This window comes from Myxine glutinosa, chromosome 1 (assembly GCF_964187855.1).
Source record: "Myxine glutinosa chromosome 1, kmMyxGlut1.1, whole genome shotgun sequence".
In the NCBI taxonomy this organism is placed as follows: domain Eukaryota; kingdom Metazoa; phylum Chordata; class Myxini; order Myxiniformes; family Myxinidae; genus Myxine; species Myxine glutinosa.
The window spans coordinates 252,448,061-252,457,750 of record NC_136261.1 but is presented as its reverse complement, the minus strand read 5'-3'; the positions used below and the strand labels follow the sequence as shown (position 1 = coordinate 252,457,750).

Sequence of the window (9,690 nt, the reverse complement as noted above, 5' to 3'; positions counted from 1 at the left end):
AATGTCGAGCAGAACGGCTTGTCCGATTAAATCCATTTTTGCAGTGTGTGTTGGGGTTGAGTAGAGGAAGCTTCATGGGCGCGCTGCGATTTTCAATATGGCCGCCATGGCAGCCATCTTGAAATTGGTTTCCATCAATTTCAAGCAGAACGGCTTGTCCGATTAAATCCCTTTTTGCAGTGTGTGTTGAGGTTGAGTAGAGGAAGGTGCCTTTCAAAAATGGGCGCGCTACGATTTACAATATGGCCGCCACGGCAGCCATCTTGAAATTGGTTTCTGTCAATTTCGAGCAGAACGGCTTGTCCAATTAAATCCATTTTTGCAGTGTGTGTTGGGGTTGAGTAGAGGAAGGTTCATGGGCGCGAAATGGGTTCATGGGTTCATGGGCGAAAATTTGTTTACTGCAAAATCCTTCTCGTTATACAACTTTGCTTCAAATAACAAATTATCATCAATGCTTCCTTTCACCATGCATGGGCTGGGGAGTTACGCCCGCTTTGCGGTGCTATTTATTACGTCTGCCACCGAAGGTGGATGGAGGTTATATTTTCACCCCTGTTGTCTCTCTGTTTGTGAACAAGATATCTCAAAAAGTTGTGGACGAAATGATTCGATTTTGGTGAAGATCCGGATCTGGATCCGAGAATTTTTTATTAATTGTTTAGGTGATTTTCACCATTGAGTGATACGGCCAAAAACGACATATAACATTAAATTTCAAAACGTTGTGACGACTTATGACAAAACATGGTGGATGAGTTGGTTAGGCGACAAGAACAAGTCGATTAGATTTTGGTTCAGGTCCGAATCCAGATCCGGCCTATCAGTGGATACAAAACGTAAAGTGTTGAGCAAGGCCGAGTTATGCATAATATTTCATATGTAATGGATGTAAAGAGGCATATTCGTTATTGACCAGGATATATGTTTGGTGTTCACAATGTTCTACTAACGAGATACTCAGAATTGTGAAAGACATATCAAAACTATAATGAGGTGTCCATATATAAATATGAAATACACTTATGTATTGAAAAATAGAAAAAGTTGATGCATTTTGGGTTATTGAACCTTATTCGCAGAACTTTGTGAAGGCCCCTCATTAGTTATAATCACATTGTGAAAATTGTTTAATTTCCCTTTTAAAACACATACTGACATACGATAGAGTATGTCTGTTATTCATATTAGTGTAAGACAATTGGATGCCTTTGGAAAACGCCTTTAAATGTGGAAATATAAACTTTTACATAGGCCACCTAGATATTTATAGGTACACAAAACCATCTGAATACATCTTACCACTCCCCCCTACCTCACCCCTCCCGTAAAGAAATCACCGTCCTGCATCTCCACTATCCTGTGACAACGAAATATAGCACTCTTGGTGTTTCTGTTGGCAATGACACGTGTCACTGCCCATCTATCCTGTCAAGCTGTCAACAGGACAGTAATGTATGACTTCATCAGGGAGCAGGCACACATTGGTCATTCCTTTGGTCTTTAACATCCACAGACTAGTGAAATCAGATGAGATAATTGGATTAACATCCCCTTTGGAAGGGTGTTGTAATTTGTAATGCTATGTCATTCCATTTTATTAATATATCAGTTTATAATCGATTCCAGTGCCATCAGAAATCAAACCCAGACAAAATCAAAAGCAGACCCGGGCTATCAGTGGGATGCAAAACGTAAACTGTTCAGCTTGGCCGAGGTATTGATAGGGCAGAACTGGATTCAGACTTGAACCAAAATCGAATCGACTTGTTATCGTCACCAAACCAACTCATCCACCAAGTTTGGTCATAACTCGTCCATAACGTTTGGAAATACACTACATGACCAAAAGTATGCGGACACCCATTCTAATTAGTGGATTCGGCTGTTTCAGCCACACCCATTGCTGACAGGTATATATAATCAAGCACACAGCGATGCAATCTCCATAGATAAACATTGGCAGTAGAATGGGCCGTTCGGAAGAGCTTAGTGACTTTCAACTTGGCACTGTCATAGGATGCCACCTTTCCAACAAGTCAGTTCATCAAATTTCGGCCCTGTTAGAGCTGCCCAGGTCAACTGTAAGTACTGTTATTGTGAAGTGGAAACGTCTAGGAGCAACAACAGCTCAGCCGTGAAGTGGTCGGCCACACAAGCTCACAGAAAGGGACCGCCAAGTGCTGAAGCGCCTAAAAATCGTCTGTCCTGGTTTGCAACACTCACTACTGAGTTCCAAACTGCCTCTGGAAGCAATGTCAGCACAAAAACTGTTCGTAGGCAGCTTCTTGAAATGGGTTACCATGGCAGAGGGACCCTCCATACAGACTCGTATACAGACAAGGGAATGATAAAGAAAAAAAAAAATGTTCTTTGTATTTGTATCGGCCGGCACTCAGCTCTGGTCTATGAGGATTTAGGAGTTTGATGGTCGTATCCCCGGTATAATCACCCCGCGCGGGAAGCACACAAGATGGCGTGGATTCACGCCCATAGCCAGCCGCCGGCGTGAGGCAAGCAGACAGGATAGCCTACTTTTGTTTGCTCGCTATCTCCTCTGTCTCCGAAGAGCACCACCGTCAACCAACACCCCCTCCTCTGATTTGGCAAAGGTTTCCCGAGCTCCACAAGTTCTCCTCACAAGCGCACCCGAAACAAAGCATGACTGCCCACGACAAAAGCCAGGACCAAGAGAGAAATAAAACGTCGCGACACAGTTCTTTTTGTTCCCCAGGCTCTTACGTCATCTGATTACGTCCGCGTGTGCTCCAATCAGCGAGTCCATCTCATCGCTCTATGGCCGTCCCGACCAATCACTACCCCGTGGGGTGGGATCTTATGCCCCTTCTGGACGCCCATCGAGAACATTGGGGGGCGGGGCTCCCTTGCCGATCGGCAAATGTGGTGGGTTTCTGTTGGGCTTGTCGGTGTTGTAATGTGCCTGAATTCGTTTCCTGACAGCCTTCATCTTATCACAGGCGAATTTATTATAACCACGAAAGTCAGATCACAAGAGGTAGGACGAACAGGGGGATTTATTCTTATTCCCTAAGCTACATAGTACAAGAGCCACCCTCCATATGGCCACATGTCACACTTAATCCGAACACACGGAGCTGACTTATTTACATCAAGGTGTTCTTACACGGCATTCGGAGCATGGTAATCTATACACTTCTACCTGGACTAAGGTATTGCATTGCCTACCCCCTCACAAACGTAATAATATTGTCTGGGCCATTTTAGGATCTCTGTGTGGAATAAGCTAAGATTTAGCATTTTTTTGTTTTTACTCCCGCCAGGGAGTAATGCATTCGATCGTGTCCGTCCGTGTGTTTGTTTGTATGTTCGTGTGATTGTGAACATGATATCTAGAAAAGTTCTGAACGGATTTGGATGAAAGTTGGTGGGATGATTGCCCTTGGGATAAGGAAGAATTGATTAGTTTTTGGTGAAGCTCAGGATATTATTCCGGATCCAGGAATTTTTTGAAGGATTTTTTACCATTGGAATAATAGGGCTCAGCAGCGGCCACCCACGGCGGGAGTATGCGCTCTACTGAGTGGCGTTCTAGTTTTCTTTGCTTTGTTCCACTGCAAACCAAATAAATACATATGTGGATGCCAAAACCTTTTTTCATTTTAACAATTTTCCGGAAGAAATGGAGCATTATTTGAAAAAAGTGCCAGGGTGCCAATATATTTGGCCACAACTGTCTATATATATATATATATATATATATATATGTACGTGTGTGTGAAGAGGAATAAAACATGCAGCGCAATGTATAAAAAAACGATAAAGACAAGTGAAATTTAACATCAGAGCTCCATTTATAAGTTAATTATACCCTCCACTTGAACCAAGCTGGCTGACAGAGGCTTCAATTTCAACTCATTACCTCCACCACCAAAGGTGGATGGAGGTTATGTTTTCACCCCTGTCTGTCTGTTTGACCGTTTGTCTGTCTGTCAGTTTGTGAACGAAATATCTCAAAAAGTTGTGGACGGATTCAGACGAAATTTGGCAGAGATGATCAGATTTTGTGAAGATCCGGATTCGGATCCGGCTACTATAATATTTTAAGTGATTCTTCACCATTGGGAGATAGGGCCAAAAACGATACATAGCAGGATATCTCAAAAAGTTATGGATGGATTTGGACGAAACTTGTTGGACAGGTTGTGTGTGTGACAAGGAAGAATCGATTCAATGTTGGTGAAGATCTGGATCCGGATCCAGCTAGAAGAATTTTTAAAGTGATTCTTCACCATTGAGTGATATTGCTAACCAGGCGGAGGTATGCTCTCTAATGTGTCCCGTTCTAGTTAATCATGTTGTTGTTTGGTAACAAACAAGTTAAGACAGTTTAGAGTTTCTCTTTAAGAGGTGAAATCATGACCTATCCCTGGCTGCAATACATGGACTTGTTTGATATGCCTTCTGGGGCTTCCACAAGGTGGTCAAACTCAAAAGTCAAACTCGTACTCACAATTCAACTGCAGCCATATTGCCACAAAACCACAACCGAGCCTGATGCTGAGTAATGCATCCCCAATGCAAATATATTATTCCAACCATGGTTTTGAAACAATAGATTACGCTCTGGCAGTAATCCCATCCAGTTAGAATCGGATCCAGACGGGTATTTCAACAATGCCTACTGCATCCAGCACTATAATCCAAAATGCTTCACATTCGAGGCATTTCCTTACCCAGCTACTAGAAAAGCATGAATGGAGTTCTGCATCAGGAGATCCTGAACTAATTCCAAATTCCTACCCAAATCAGCTTCAGTTGAACATCAGACCTGGCCAGCCAGTTTGTGAAGAACTTGGACCAAAAAGGTGCGGGTAAACTAGTGGCTTTAAATGTAGTAGTAGTAGTAGTATTTGTAGTAGTAGTATTTGTAGTAGTAGTAGTAGTAGTAGTAGTAGTAGTAGTAGTAGTAGTAGTAGTAGTAGTAGTAGTAGCAGCCATTGTAGTATTTCTGTATTTGGGTATTGGTTTTCAGTCACTGAATGTAAAGATCCAGACAAAATACATTTACCTGCAGACAACTACGGTATGCTATAAACGGATGCAGCAAACTTGCATAGCAACTTCTATCAAGTAAAAACGATATGACTATATCTACTACGATGAGACCCATACCAAAAGTCATAAGCCTCAATAGAATCCACACTTTTGTGCCGAATATAGTAGAGCACGAGTTATTAGCGACATCTATATCCATCTATCCACTCTGCTATCAACACAGGCTCGGTGCATGCATATCACTGGTGTTCCCACAATCCATTGTAAAAAAAAGTGGAAGTCAATGACATATCGTTCCGCCAACATGCAGTGATTGAATTCCTCACGAAGGAGAACAACTCAGCTCAAGATATCCATGTATATTGTGTAGTAATCAAGACCAATATGCATTGAAGTTAAGCAGGATGTCAAGCCTTCGTGTGGCTGGGAGAAGCCATTACTAATGTGCAGGAAGGCGTGGCCAGAAGCACAGGCCCACGTGACCAGTGAGGAGGCGGGAACACCTAGCCAGGATGCGGCAAACCTCAGCCAATGTGAGGCTGTGGACCATTTTGGAGGCGTGGGCGGATCTGGTAAAAGCCCGTGCAGATCGCATTTCTTTCTCTTGCTTTTTGGGACTTCGCCGAGGACACACCTGAGCTCTTGCCCTTTTCGCCATGCCCACGATGAGACCTCGCTTGCTTTTTCGTTCCTCCAACGACACTTGTTTGGCCTCTGTGTTCTTCGTCGACACCGATCGTTCTTCACTGATCTCTCGCTCTGATCAGGCTGACCCGCACGCGTTGGTTTCTCCCGTGACTCACCTTGAAGCTGAAGCTCGTCCCCATTGCGCTGAATCTAGGTAAACCTGCGCTGAAGTTCATCTACCTGTACTGAAGTTCGTCTGTGCCAACTTCGAGGCGGCGGTTCGTCCTTCGGACCTGACCTCGTCCAGGCTGCACGGGAGGACCGAACTGCGCACACCAGACCACGTGGATAATTGTGAGGCAATCCCAGCACGTACATCGGTACGCCCTTAACCAGAGTGTTATTCCCTAAGTGAGTGTGTCAGAGTGTGAAGGCGCCAGTGGGGTTTATTATTCGGTAAGAATGGATAAGCTGTTTCTTTTGTCTATTCTCTGTGCCTTCAAAATAAAAGGCTGTACATTTGGTTACTTTCCAACCTGTTCGGATACGTCTTTTCTCCATTGGCCTAGCATCATCCGAGACCGAATTTGGCTCGAATCGGGTTCATAAATCACGTCAGGTAACACCGCTTTCCACACAGTGCAAATCCGCTCGGCACGCAATTGAATAAGGTGTGTGAAAGTGAGGGTTCGATCCCCGGTTTCTCCGGTCACGTGTCTTGAAGGTATTTGGAAATATTGACCAGTAAACTCTTCGACGCGTGACTGGGAAATTGGCGATCGGAATTGCTTAGCAATCCGTCAACCATGAACTTAGTCGTGGACCGCAGCCTCAGTGGGCCCGGAGTTTGAGGGGGAGCAGGGCATAAACTCCCCTTAGTACATCGACGAACCCGGGATCCGCAACAATATATATATATATATATATATACAGTATATATATATATATATATATATATATATATATATATATATATATATATATATATATATATATATATATATATATATATATATATATATATATATATACATACATACATACATACAGTCAGTCACGTGAAAAAGTAAGTACACCCCATGTAAAGTTTTGACTTTTTCAACATACAGCTATTTGATCTTCATTTCAACAATATTGATAGATAAAGGTGATATAATATAACAAATATCATGAAACATTTACATTTTGTAGTCCATTGTATAATTTAAATAAACATAAATGCAAACTTCCCATGTGGAAAAAGTAAGTACACCTCTACATTTATCACTACTTCAAAAACCGAAAATTCGAATCAGGTGCACCAGCTCAGGTGCAAATGATTAGAACATCGTTAGAGAGGATCTTGGAGGAACCTGTCTTATTTAAACCTCAGACATTTAGTTTGGTTTGCTCTTTGTTGTTGAAGTGTGCGGCGTCACCATGCCTAGATCAAAAGAGCTCCCTGAGGCCTTCAGAAAGAAGGTTATAGATGCCTACGAGTCTGGAAAGGGATTTAAAAAGATCTTCAAACAATTTGAAATCAATCATTCGACTGTCTGGAAGATCATCTACAAGTGGAGAAGATTCCAAACAACTTCCAACTTGTTCAGGCCAGGCCGCCCCAGCAAGTTCAGCCCGAGAGCAGACCGCAAGATGCTGAAAGAAGTCTCGAAGATCCCCAGAATGTCATCAAGGGACCTACAGGTAGCTCTTGCCACTGTTGATGTCAAAGTGCACGAGTCTACCATTAGAAAGAGGCTGCACAAATTTGATCTACATGGGAGGTGTGCCAGGAGGAAACTTTTGCTGTCCAGAAAGAACATCAGGGCAAGACTAAAGTTTGCCAATGAACACCGAGGCAAAGACCAGCATTTCTGGAACAATGTGCTCTGGACAGATGAGTCAAAGGTAGAGCTATTTAGCCACAGCACCAGAAGACATGTTTGGCGAAAACCAAAGACAGCATTTGACCACTAGAACCTGATACCAACTGTAAAGCATGGTGGTGGAAATATTATGGTTTGGGGAAGCTTTGCTGCATCAGTGCCTGGGCAGCTCACCATCATAGAATCCACTATAGTGTGGTCAGTTATGGCAAAATACCCAACGAATATTTACCTGCTGGACAAAAGCACCAATCTTGGCATGTGTCTTCTATATGTACCCAAGAATAATTTTTTATGAGACAATCGCGACCTTGACCGTGAAGGTCAAGGTCAAGGTCAAAAGGTCAAATTTGGTCGTTTTCAAAGAAACGTATTATTCATTAGCTACAAACCGGGTCTTTCAAAAAACGAAGATCCTGACAAAATCTAATTAGTTATTGCTCATTTGTGAGCAGTTAAAGATGGCAATTTAATTGAAAAAACGTTACGTCACCGACGAAAAAGTCTACTTTTCTCGAAAATGTTTCTCCAAAGCCATGAGTGGCTACAAGATGTTTCGTACATGACAATCGGTGTTCACCATGAGGTTTAACAGGCAATAGGGTGAAATTTGGCGAGTTTTACTGTACATACCACAAGACTGGATGCTTGAGGAATATTGCAATTATGCAATAGGATTCTTTTTTGGCACGCACATTTGCAGAGACTGGTGCACTTCAAATTAGCACGGAAGCAGCGGCAGACTTTGCATGGCATAGCACAGGCACACTTGATGAACTCCCGACATGCCAAGGAGACCTCGGGCTGCGTCATCCACAGAGGCTGCCACCCGCCATCACACCTGACCCATCCGAATTCCGAGGGGCACGTTGTTGGTCTTGTTGGGGTTGTGCTCATTGTCCATATACCTGTCTGATATACGGCACGTCTGGTGTGGTGTAGCAACGCGTTCTGAAAAGAGGCAATGAAGATAAGAAAGTCAGAAAGTGAAATGAAATTGAGAATGTGCATGCGAAAAATTGAGGATTCATTACGCGTCTGTCTAGTCGCTGTCTTGATATTTTCAATCTTACCTGTGTTGGTGGCAGTTTGTTCAGTGGTCTTGGTTTGGTCTTGAACATCATCATCCTGGCTTCATTGATGGAAGTTGTACTGAGTTTGCTGTCGTACAATAAGACAACAAACCTTTCCAGGACGGCAAAGACTGGCGATTCCGTTGTCACATTCAGAAACGGTTCTCGTGCTATAGCCAGAAAGGCATCAGTCAATTCGGGTAGCATGTCCCATATGCGCCAGGCTTTCTTCTTACTCGACCAGTGAAACCCAGAAGTGGTGTCACATCCAGTAAAGGCATGGAAGGCTGTAAGCGCTTCAGCACGATCTCCGAGAGTAGCAGAGAGCGATCCTATGTCCCCACAAGTGTAGTGGGCACCCATGCCAAATGCTGCCCAGAGCTGAAGGTCATCGTGTTGAGACCGCAGTTTACTGTACACGCCAAGAAGAATCACAACCACATCCGTATCCACCGAGCATACTTGAATAAGGCTGTGTCCACTTTGCAGGGCGTCCAGGATGTGAACCACAATGCGCGTATTGGCCTCTTCATGATCACATCTGGCTAAATCGCTTTCAGCATCTTGCCCTGAAATGAACACAGAAATGCAAAATTAGAAACGAGAACGCTTTCACAAAATGTAGTTGGTAGGAAATCGTCATATAATGGTTTCTCATCAGAATTCCTAACCTGTCATAACAAGTCGTTTTCCAGGTGGAAGCACCATCTTCGTAGCTTCAGCCGTGAGGTAGGCAAATAGTTCCTTTTTGTTTTCTGAAACTTTCAGGAATTCCTCCCACTTGGCGGGAATCTTAGTCTGGTTACCAACTTTGAGTCAGGAGCCTGTACCGCGCTTCTCGTGAGTTGCCTCCTTCAGACTGTCTTGAAGAAATCAATCCCAAACGACGTCAAGGCGGTTGGATGTACGGAGTTGTTGACATAGATATGGGTTGAATATGTGCTGAGCGTAATCTTGGAATGTTGACGCCGATTTTCTGGGTAGCGAATGAATCATTACGGCTCCATCGATTATTTTGCAATCATAGACGCTCGGTGGTTCCTCACTGTCATTTTTCGGTAGTAGGCATTCGAGAAGCTGGGATTTCG

The 9,690-nt window shown here is 43.4% G+C and overlaps 1 long non-coding RNA gene across 1 annotated transcript in view; it reads right to left on the bottom strand.

Annotated features, from left to right (window-relative positions):
* LOC137419392 (uncharacterized) overlaps positions 1–8,658 on the bottom strand; it is a 9,549-nt gene extending 891 nt beyond the window's left edge. The window contains exons 1-2 of the long non-coding RNA XR_010982859.2: positions 8,603–8,658; positions 8,163–8,480 (exon numbers count right to left, since the gene is read on the bottom strand). This is a non-coding gene — a long non-coding RNA (uncharacterized LOC137419392). The remainder of the gene's footprint in view (positions 1–8,162; positions 8,481–8,602) is intronic.
* Between the last annotated feature and the right edge of the window lie 1,032 nt (positions 8,659–9,690).